The sequence below is a fragment of the Mangifera indica genome, chromosome 15 (assembly GCF_011075055.1).
Source record: "Mangifera indica cultivar Alphonso chromosome 15, CATAS_Mindica_2.1, whole genome shotgun sequence".
Taxonomy (NCBI): Eukaryota; Viridiplantae; Streptophyta; class Magnoliopsida; order Sapindales; family Anacardiaceae; genus Mangifera; species Mangifera indica.
The window spans coordinates 9,359,302-9,370,552 of NC_058151.1; positions in this window are offsets into that span (position 1 = coordinate 9,359,302).

Here is an 11,251-nt window from a genome sequence, read left to right on the forward strand (position 1 = left end):
AATTCGCACCTAAATCACTGTCCAACCTAATTTGGGCGGTTCTTAGTTCAAGGTTTCGTATAAAATAAAACTGTTTATTTTTTTCCTTCTTCGTTGTTGTGCATGCAGAAACAGAGTTGTTGTAGGCGACTATTTTCTCTAACTTCACAAATTCAAAATGTCATTGATTCACCTTTTCCCGACAACAGTTTAAAGATGTCTGTCGATGACAACGATGATGCCGAGAGGTATTGGTTTCATTCTCAAGCTCACAAGACAACAATGTCCACGAATTCCCATTGCTATTGTGACTGATGATTATACATCAATGATACGAAAGCATGTTGGCCATTTGTAAGGCTTTGTAAACTTTTTGTTTAAATTGTGAAGTTTATTTGAAGTTCAAACTTTATTCAAACTTTGAAGCATACTGATCCTGACATAGTGTTTTTTAAATTTGTTTTCTTTTGATAATTTGGTCAAATGGTGCATAACAAGTCAACATTGTGATATTTTAAATTTTAACTTAATAGGTTTTGGCTTTTGGTACTTGTCAATTTGTGTTATGGCTTTTAGTACTTGTCAATTTGTGTTATGACTTTTGGTGTTTAATAATAAGTCAATTTGTTATTGTTAATTTGTAATTAACTTATTGTTAATGTTATTGTCAATTCAATATGTTATTGTTAATTTGTTATTTGACAATAACATATTGTCAATTCAATACTATATTATGGTGGTTTCTTATTATGTCTAACAAATAGATAAAGCAAAAGTATTTCATCATCCGAGATTGGGGCTTCTTTGACACTATGTCGAGGAAAAATGATATTGTTTGGGCACACGTTTCTTAGAATATAAAAGAGAATGGAAAGAAGATCTTGAATTATTTATATTATGATAAGACAACTAGAGGAGGTGGTACATATAAAATGAAACAAAATTTGGTAAAAAAAAAAGGTGTTGTTGGTCTTTACACTAAAGTTCCTCATGATGTTATATATCAAATGATAAATGCATTAGATAAGATTGTTGCAAAAAGTAAAGAAAAACAATATTTCTGTAGGCATGTGACTCCTTTTAGTGCTAGTGTACCTCCATTTAAGGGTGATATTACACGTGAAGAATTTGAAGGGTTGTCTCCTCTAATGAACATTAATGAAGATAGTATTGGGTCTTCTACAAAAGAAAATAGACTAACAAATGATTCTAAAAGGAAAAAACCGATTGGTGTTGGTGACTTTTTTGCTCCAAGGATTACTAGTGGGTCTCAACTTTCAATAAGGAGTGTATTGGTTGAAAAAAAAAGCCAAATGGAGAGCCAACAAAGGTGTTGTGATGTTCTTTTATGATGCTTGCATCCCTGTTAATGCATTAAATTCTATTTATTTCTAACCTATTTTAAATGTTATAATTGCAATTAGGCCTGGATATAAGCAACTGACATATTATGAAGCACGAGTGAATTTGTTAAACAATTTAAAGACGGAAGTTTAATTACTTGTTGATAGTTACAGAAAAAAATTGGGAAGATATTGGTTGTACACTTATGGTTGATGGTTGGACATACATTTCTAGTAGGTCATTGATAAATTTTCTAATGTATTGTCCAAAAAGGATTTATTTTATCAAATCAATAGATGCATCTAATGTTGTAAAGGGGGCGAACACATTATTTGGGTTGTTTGAGGAAATAGTATTATAGGTTGGGTCTAAGGGCATTGTCCATTTTGTGACTGATAATAGAGCTAATTATAAAGTAGTTGGAAAATTGTTATCTGAAAAATATCAAAATATTACTTGGTTACCTTTTACAGCATACTACATCAATTTGATTTTGAAAGATATTGGCGAAATAGATCACATTGTCAGAATTTCCAAATGTGCATCTATTGTGACAAGGTTTATTTATAATCGTACATTATTAATAACTTAGTTGAGGCAGAGAGAAAGATGGAGAGAAATTAGTGGAAAAGAGTAAAACATGTATGGTTAATGTGAGTAAGGCAAAATTGGTAGAAGAGAGTATAATGTTTCGTGATTATGAAGGGAGTTTCTCACGTCAGCTTACTATTGAAACATGCAAAACCACGCAACCTAATATGAATTTAATTTATATGTTTTATGTCTCAATTCTTTTTCTAATTTATAAAATTCTATTGTATAATTCTTTACGTGTTATTTTATATCAGATGAATGATGGAAAACATATGGGTATAATACTCCCAATTTACAGAAGTTTGCAATTAAAATTTTTAGTCAAACTTCAATATCTTCAGGATGTGAGCGTAATTAAAATATTTTTAAACACATACATACTAATAAGAGAAATAGAATGGAGCATCAATGCATAAATAATCTTGTTTTTATTTATTATAACTTATGATTGCAAAATAAATAACACAATTATCAATTATACATCATTACATTTCTGAATATTTTTATTGAGATTATTTTATCATCTTTATTGATTAATTACAACTTTACATATGATTTTACCTTAGTTAATGACTACTGGTATATTGTTCTTTAATCTTTTACTTCTTATCTTTTTGGTCTTTTAGATTATGTTATAAGAAATCAAAATTTTGATCTAAAAGATTATGAAAGTATCAATAAAATCAATTTCTAGATGGTAGACAAGGAAGATAAGTTCGGTGAACTTAATGTAGATGAATTAGATCGAATGTTTTATGGAGAATGATCTATTCTCATCAATAATAATTCAACGAATAATGATGTGTCACATAATTTCTTAGGTAAAAACATTTTTTAGCATTTACACAAATATTTACACATTTTGCATAAATGATTGATTTTTAGGGTGAAATTCAATTATAAATTTTATAGATAATGCGATTGAAGAGGATGGTATAGAAGACGAACAAATGATAAAGGTATAATAGGAGCGATAACAAGATCTTTTACTATTAGTGATAACGAAAATGACCAATTACTCATTTATTAAATTTTATATTAGACCAAATATGTTTCTTATACATTTTGTTACATGTTGAATTAAATATTATTTATTCAAAATGGTTATATTGGTTGGTTGGTGTTATATTTTATTTAATGCATATATTAGATTTGTGTTTTGTTTGGGAGTTCAATAATGCATATGTTTTGTTAATTGTGAAAAGTAAGCATAGTATAAAATTTACTGTGTAAAACATATGTAGTTAGATATAATTTTTTCAAATTTTTAAATAAAACTGGAATTTGGTTGAAGCGATTGGTCCAAATGGTCTGACTGGTCCAACTGAAACCAGTCTCAAGACGGTTTTTATCCCGAGCTACTTCTAAAAACCTTGATCCTTATAACTATGTTTGCCTATGGTTATGGATGAATGGCATAATATGAATTAAATCGAGCTTATGACATATTATAGATAGTTGACAATATATATGTGTCTAGAAAATGATCTATAATATTTGGAACTATTGTTGGTTGTGAGGAATTGATTCATAACTTATTAATATAAGAAACTTAGTTATAGGTGATGAATGAGTTAATATTGTAGATAGGTGATTGTATGAGATTTGATATGTATAATGAATGTGTTTTAAGTAGTAATTTAATACCTTATATGTTATAGATAAATTGACGATAGAATGAAATATGTAGAACAAGGAAAACATGACTAGAAGGCCTAAATCTTAAACCCAAATTGCAATGTATGATCGTCCCAATGATGGACATAGTCATGCATCTATGCAGGAATTAAATTTTAGAACGGGTACACATTTGTGCATAAAGTCATGCATAATTGTAAAACAAATTCCATGAACATGGAAATTTTTGGTGGGTGGATGTACATAGGACATATACACTTGTTCATGGTGCATGTCATGATAAATACTAATGCAAATGTAGGGTTTTCAAGTTGTAAAAAACCAGCAAAGGTAGAAGAAGACAAAATCAATTTTTTCTTAAAACTTGAAAAGTTTGGGTGGATCTTGTTTTAGTAATAAAATTCATAAACTTACAAAAACATACATAGGAAGTTTGAAAATACAATACCTACGTTAGACGATTTCTTTAGTCTTTTTATGGCAAGATTGTTGTTCTCCAACCCACATGAAAAAGGAACCTCAATATTTGTACAAAACATGAACAAAAGAAGGCCACAATGTGCATAGAGGTTTACCAGGAAGTGATGTGTGAGGAGAGTGTTTAAATGGACAAGCATTCATATGTGTACATAGTGTGTAAAGTCAAAAATGTGAAAAATCGCATCTATATTTATAGATTCCAAGCATGGTCATTCATCGTAGATGTACGATTATGCATCATTGATCCTTATCTCATATGATTCATGATTTATTCAGATTCTCCAACATAGATAAGAATAGAGTTTTATCTTTATCCATCTAACATGCACAACCATTCATGGAGTATGCACAGTTATGCGTGGTTAAGGAAAAGTTAAAATCAGGTTTATCTTTATTTAATTGGATAAACCTAAACCAATATAACCGTACATACATTTAATTACTCCAGGATTATTACATTTTGGTTCCAAGGTGCTACAAAAAGCACTTTAAGTCCAAAAACTTCCCAAGACTCAAAATTCTTAATCCAAAATTCAAACTAGATATGTCAGGTAATCCTATACCTTTAGAGTTCGATCAACTCCATTATATGTGTAACTCATAGGCTCTTTTTTGAGTTGATAATACCTAATTCAAGTTAAATTAAGACATAGACCAAGATTAGCCTCTTATAAGGTATTATGGTCACCCGGTCAACAAAGTGTTAGTGAACAAATCTAAGTCATGTCAACTATATGGTTTCGTACAATTTAATCTTTTCGTTAACTAGCACTTCTTGAGGCTAAGACATATATATAATGTTTGTTAGGATAATGCCTTAAAGTCAGTCGTCACATTCATAATTTATGTAATCTTTGATATTTTAATTAATAAATATGACATTTTTACATCTTTTATTGTTTCTAAAAATTAGATAATTTTCTCTTGCTTATCTCATTTTAAATGTAATGGCGATCTATATTCTCTACCATAAAGTGTCTTATACAAAGTCATCTTAATGGTTACCTGATAACTATTATTGTATGTGAACTCTATTAATGGCAACACTTTGAACTATTTTGCTGTTTTATCTAGGTAGTAAGCCCTTAACATATCTTTGATCACCTGACTAACTTTCTAAGTTTGTCCATTTGTTTGAGGACGGTAGGTTATATTGAATGCTAAGTTGGTACCCAAAGATCGATGTAAACTCTGTCAGAATGTCGAGACAACCCTGGTGTCTTGATTTGTACTATTGTTTTAGGTATTCCATGAAGTCCAACAATCTTCTTAACATATAATTGACCCAATTGATCTATACTTATGGTATATTCAACAGCTATGAATGTGTTAACTCGGTCAACTATGACCCACAAAGCATTGTATTCTTATTTAACCTTTGACAACCTAACCACAAAATTCATTGAGATGTATTCCTATTTCCATCCTGGAATACTAAAAGGCTGTAGAAATTCTGATGGTCTCTAGTGCTCTACTTTAACTTGATGGCATACTAGGCATTTAGTCATAAACTCTACTATGTTTTTCTTTATGTCTGAACATCAAAAAAATCTTTTTAAATTTTGATACATTTTTACACTTCTAAGGTACGTAATGTAAAAGAAACTGTTCACTTTTATGAGGATCATATTCCTTATACTCTAATCTTGGGGAACACATGCTTAACCTCTAAACCTCAAAATGTCATTTACTATAGTAAAATTTACCTCGGTACCCTTAGTGACTCTTTGTCTCATCTTATTACACCATTCATCTATTGCTTAGGCTACACGGATCTCTTCTTAAAGGGCCAAATGAATGTATAAATTGGCCAACTGCCTTACCAATGCCTTAATCTGTTCCCTTACCAACTCTTGATGTAACTCATAGTGAGTTTTAATATGTGATAACATAACTTTCTTATTTAGGGAATCTGCTACCACATTGGTCTTACTTGGGTGGTATTTGATCTTGCACTCATAGTCCTTAACTAACTCTAACCACTATCTCAACCTCATATTAAGCTCTTTATAGGTAAAGAAATACTTGAGGCTCTTGTGATTCATGTAATTACTACTCTTGACCTCATATAAATAGTATCACTATATCTTGAGTGTAAACACGATTGCTATCAATTCTAAGCATAAGTAAGGTGCCGAGTCTCATACTCTTTTAATTGTCTAGAGGTATAAGCTATGACTTTTCCTTTTTGCATTAACATTGCTCTTAAACCTTGATGTGATGCGTCTGTATAAATGTCATATTCTTTACCTTCTATTGGTAAGATTAAGACGAGAATTAATGTCAACCTCTTTTTTAACTCCAAAAAACTTTACTCTTATGAATCATATCATTTGAAGGAGATATCTCAGTGAGTCAATTTTGTGAGTTGTCAGACTAACTTGACAAAACTTTCTACGAATTGCTTGTAGTAAACTATCAACCAAAATATACTTCATACCTCCTTAGTTGTCTTAGACCTTTACCACTCTAACATAACTTCAACTTTATTAGGGCCCATCGAGATGCCATCTACTAAGACCATGTGTCCAAGGAAAGTCACTCTATCTAGTGAGAATTCGCATTTTGAAAACTTGATATGCAACTATTTCTCTCTTAACCATCATAACACAAACCTCAGATACTATGCATGCTCTTCTCGAGTCTTATAGTACATTAATGTGCCATCTATAAACACTACTATGAACTTATTTAAACAATTTCTAAACACCCTATTGATAAGGTCCATAAATACCGTGAGGGCATTAGTCAACTTGAAAAGCATAACCACAAAGTTATAATATTCTTATCTTTTTTTTTAATGTCGTTTGTGGTATATCTTGCTCGACTATCCGCAACTAGTGATAACTTGACCTCAAGTCGATTTTAGAAAAGACTAAGGCATACTTGAGTTAGTCAAATAAGTTATCTATCTTCGAGATTGGATATTTATTCTTCACTGTGACTTTGTTCAACTCCTGGTAGTCAATGCACATCCTATTGGATCTATTTTTCTTTTTAACAAATAAGATCGATGCACCCCATGACGAGTGGCTTAGTCTAATGAAGCCATTGTCCAATATCTCTTGCAACTATTTTTTTAACTATTACAATTCAACTGGGGTTATTTTATAATGTGTCTTTGAGATTGGCACTATTGTAAGAGCTAACTCTTTGTTGAACTCAATTTCTCACTCAGGTGCTAACCCTAGAAAACTATCAGGGAAGACATTTGAAAATTCTTGCACCACTAAAGTATCCTTTACACTTGGGACTACCTCATTTGTCTTGTTCTCTATATGCGCCAAGTACCTTGTATAACCCTTACTTAATATCTTTTTGGCCTTAACACTATTGATCATAAAGTTGAACACTCGACTTTTTTGAAAGAGAACTTGTCCCCATTGTCTAAGCTGAATTGAACTTTTTTTTTTTTTTTGCAATATGTCTCTACCCTATACTTTTTTAGGAAATCTATGTCGAGTATTATGTCAAAATCTAACATGTCTATGATTGTAAGGTCTATTACCAATTCTTGGCCATTCAAGGTAACTATCTCTTTTATTAGCATTTGGTTATTATAAAGCTTATTTCCATTAGACATTTCTATGCTAATCTTAGTGACTAATGTGGGTTCTATCTCTAATCTTTCTACTATGCCACTTACAATAAAAAAATTGGAAGCACTAGAGTCAATTAATATATAAAGGATAAAAGTGAAAGAGTAATTAACCTATTACTACTGATGAGTTGGCCTCAACCTTATTTTATGTTGCTACATATATTTTTGCCTATTATCTCCAAACTATCTAATCTACATAGGCTAGTGCAAGTGTAGTTGTACACTTTCTAGCAAAGTGGCTAGACTATTTGCACTTATAATAGACCTTTTGATCGGTTGAGCATTTTTTTGTATGTCTTCACCTATATTTAGGACAAGTAGGGGGATCATCACGCCTTGGTTGATTTTCCTTTCTTTGTTTCTTATTGTTATAATTCTTTTTGTTATTCTTGAACTGGAAGGCCTTTTACCCTTACTATCTCTATTACTACCCTCATGACTGTTGTCTGATACTGCCTAATCCGTCCTCTAAATTAGGGCTATTAGATTAGGTTACTTTGGTATACATATTTCCTTGACCATCCTCAACTTCATAGCCTTTGACCTCTGTGGTATACTTATAACCTCTAGATAAGTATTAGGGGTATAATATCATATCATGACATCTTTAGCTATGTCTGATCTAAGGCCACGTATGAAATCCTCTATCTTACCCTAATTTGTGCTAGCTACTCAATGGCATACTTAGCTAAGGTTTTATATCTGGTGGGGAACACTTTTACAATCTTGTTGCCCTACTTTAAATTGATAAACTCTTGTGACTTCACTTATATGATATCAATTGATAGAAACTCTTTCTCAAAAGCCCATTTGAAGTTAGCCAAGTCATGTCATTTACTTGTCAGGTCTTATATAACATCTACACATATCTCAATACCACTTTTATGTTACCCTTTTTACAAGGTATGTTAGAGGGCGTCAAACTATTTCAATCTTTGGATAAGACGATTTGGTGACCTTAAATCGTAGGATTACATGTACCTATAAGTTAGAAGATGTATTCCATAGACACTAAAATAACTATTCATATAAAAATCCTCATATCGGGTCGATCTAGTTAACAAGTTTATAACGCGCACCCATGTGTTAACCAAGTTGTCAACAAACTGTTTCACCATGTGAGAATTGTTGCCACCTTTTGGTAAAGTCACTCAACATTATGATAATTCCATCATCATTACATGTGCCCTTGTTTAAAGTAATGTCGAAATTATTGATGTTTCCAGAATAACTAGTTAATGTGTACATAAGGGCCAACAATCAGTCGTTTGATCATCTCGTTACGGTTTTACCATTCTAAGGACATATTGATTATACAAACATAAAGTAAACACATGTAATATGAATAATCAATAAATTGCCTTTTATTAGTAACAGATGAAATAATTACATATTACATAAGATCTAATTAGCTTTAAAGCACTACCTTAACAATAGAAAGGGTGCATAACCATAAACATTGTAAAAAGACCGTGACAATGAGGTGCATGGTCATGCATGCGAATAGATGGTTATGCATGAGAGACTGCATGAACAATCATGAAGGAGTGGTCGTGAACATTCATGCAAGAACACATGCACACCTATACAAGGTTGATTGTACAATCACGTATAAGAGGAATGATGATTGCCCCTCTAAGATTAATTGGGTAACCATGTGTAGATCTGTCCTAAGTGATTTAGATAACATATATGGTATATTGAAATACTGAGATGTGCCAGAAAGAGAAAATAAGAAAAGATATAAAGAATAGAGACATGTACATTATATGAAAGTTAGATAAAGCCTTAAGATGACATGGTCTATGGGCTTGAGAGAATGAATTTAGGAAACATATCCTTGAGATGAAACCGATTATGTGATGATTAGAATTGTGATTTTTGGATGATTCGGTGAAGAGAAGAGACATAAAGATCATGCAAAACTCGTGTGGGGCCTAAATACCTCAAGAATGCATGTGTGTGAGAGAGAATTCATGTAGAATATGAGATGAGACGCCACCTGTATCACTCCCCTCAAGAAGTGTTGTCTTTCAGAGGAAAGTATCACCAAATTTGACTATTTAAGTATACAATCTCTTAACATTACTTTATATATTCAACATATATTGAATATACTAAAATAACCTTTATTATAGAGACATGCGAAACAAACAAAAAATGTCTATATATCATAAATATCCAACAACAATCAATTATATAATGTATAGAAAAACAAAATATAAAATTTCAACACAACTAATCACAACTAAATTCAAACATAAAACAATTTAAAAAGACATTTATGCCCTCATGCCTTGACTAAGCTTCTTGACTGCCACTTACCCTACACCTATTATGATTACCTGCATCTACAAAACATGGAAAAAAAATGGAGAGAAAATCACTTAGTAAGTAAGAAACTTTACTTAATTTTTGTTGAATCCCTAAAATACCTTTGGCTTGATCCACCTTAACTAAGTTATTAAGAGTCTATCACCAAACTCTGACTATGATGACGTGGATACTACCACCCTTATCTGTATACTCTAAAAGCTCTAAATTCTTATATTAATATCTCAAGATTAATAAAGAGCTCATTTGGTCATCAAAGAATTACTCTAGATCCTAAACTAGGATGATCGTCTAATTTCTTACTTATTCAGGTGAAAAATACTTTCTATTTTGAAACTTAATAACTATGTTGATCGGACTAAGTCAAGATAGGGATTTAGCACCTTGGCTATCTGAGCATCATTATGTAGTCTAGTCACTCATACCACTACAAATTGTTAAACTAAATTGGGTTTTATTGTAAGTAAATGTATGCTATTATAGGTATTATGTTTAACTGCGAACCACTATGCCCTAATGCGAGTAGTGTACAGAGTATAAACTTATAGGTGTCCCCTCGTAATGATCTTCATGACCTCAAGCCACTAAATCAACTCAATCTCGTAATAGCTTTCACCTTAACTTGTGTCTCATGCCTTATTTAGTATCTCTCTCTTGGGCATGTTCAATATTTATGTTCATTAAAGGTTCTACTATCTATTGTAACTAACTTATAATACTTAATTTTTTTTACTGTTCATTTCTTAAATGTAAAGGTGTACATTTTTGGGTGTATAGTTGTACATCCTTCTTTCTATGTATGACTTGCCCTTGATGGGCATACATGTTTTATAACTCTATGTATAGTCATGCACAGTTATTTGCATAGTTGTACATTACCTTCTCGTGCATCTCTTATTATGACTACTTGTACCAATGTGCATAGTCGAGTGCATGGGCGTACAACTTCCTTATGCATAAATACTTTCCTTTTTTGACTTACATAATTTTTAGGTGTATTCTATTATTCTAACCTATGAATGGTTATACCTTCCTATTGTACGAGTGTCCACCATGTCTTAGTCTATGAGTTACTAGACGACGTTGTAGGTCCTCTACACATTTACCTGTTGGTTGCCTACAAAAATATGGGTATTGTGTTGATGTTACATTGTAAATTATTTAGGCATGTCATAGGAATGCTTGCCCTTGGTACGAGCGTACATGGCATTTGGGAGACCTATTTCAAGCTATCTTGCATTTAATTTCATGCTTAATCGATTTCTAACATTTTCCATACAA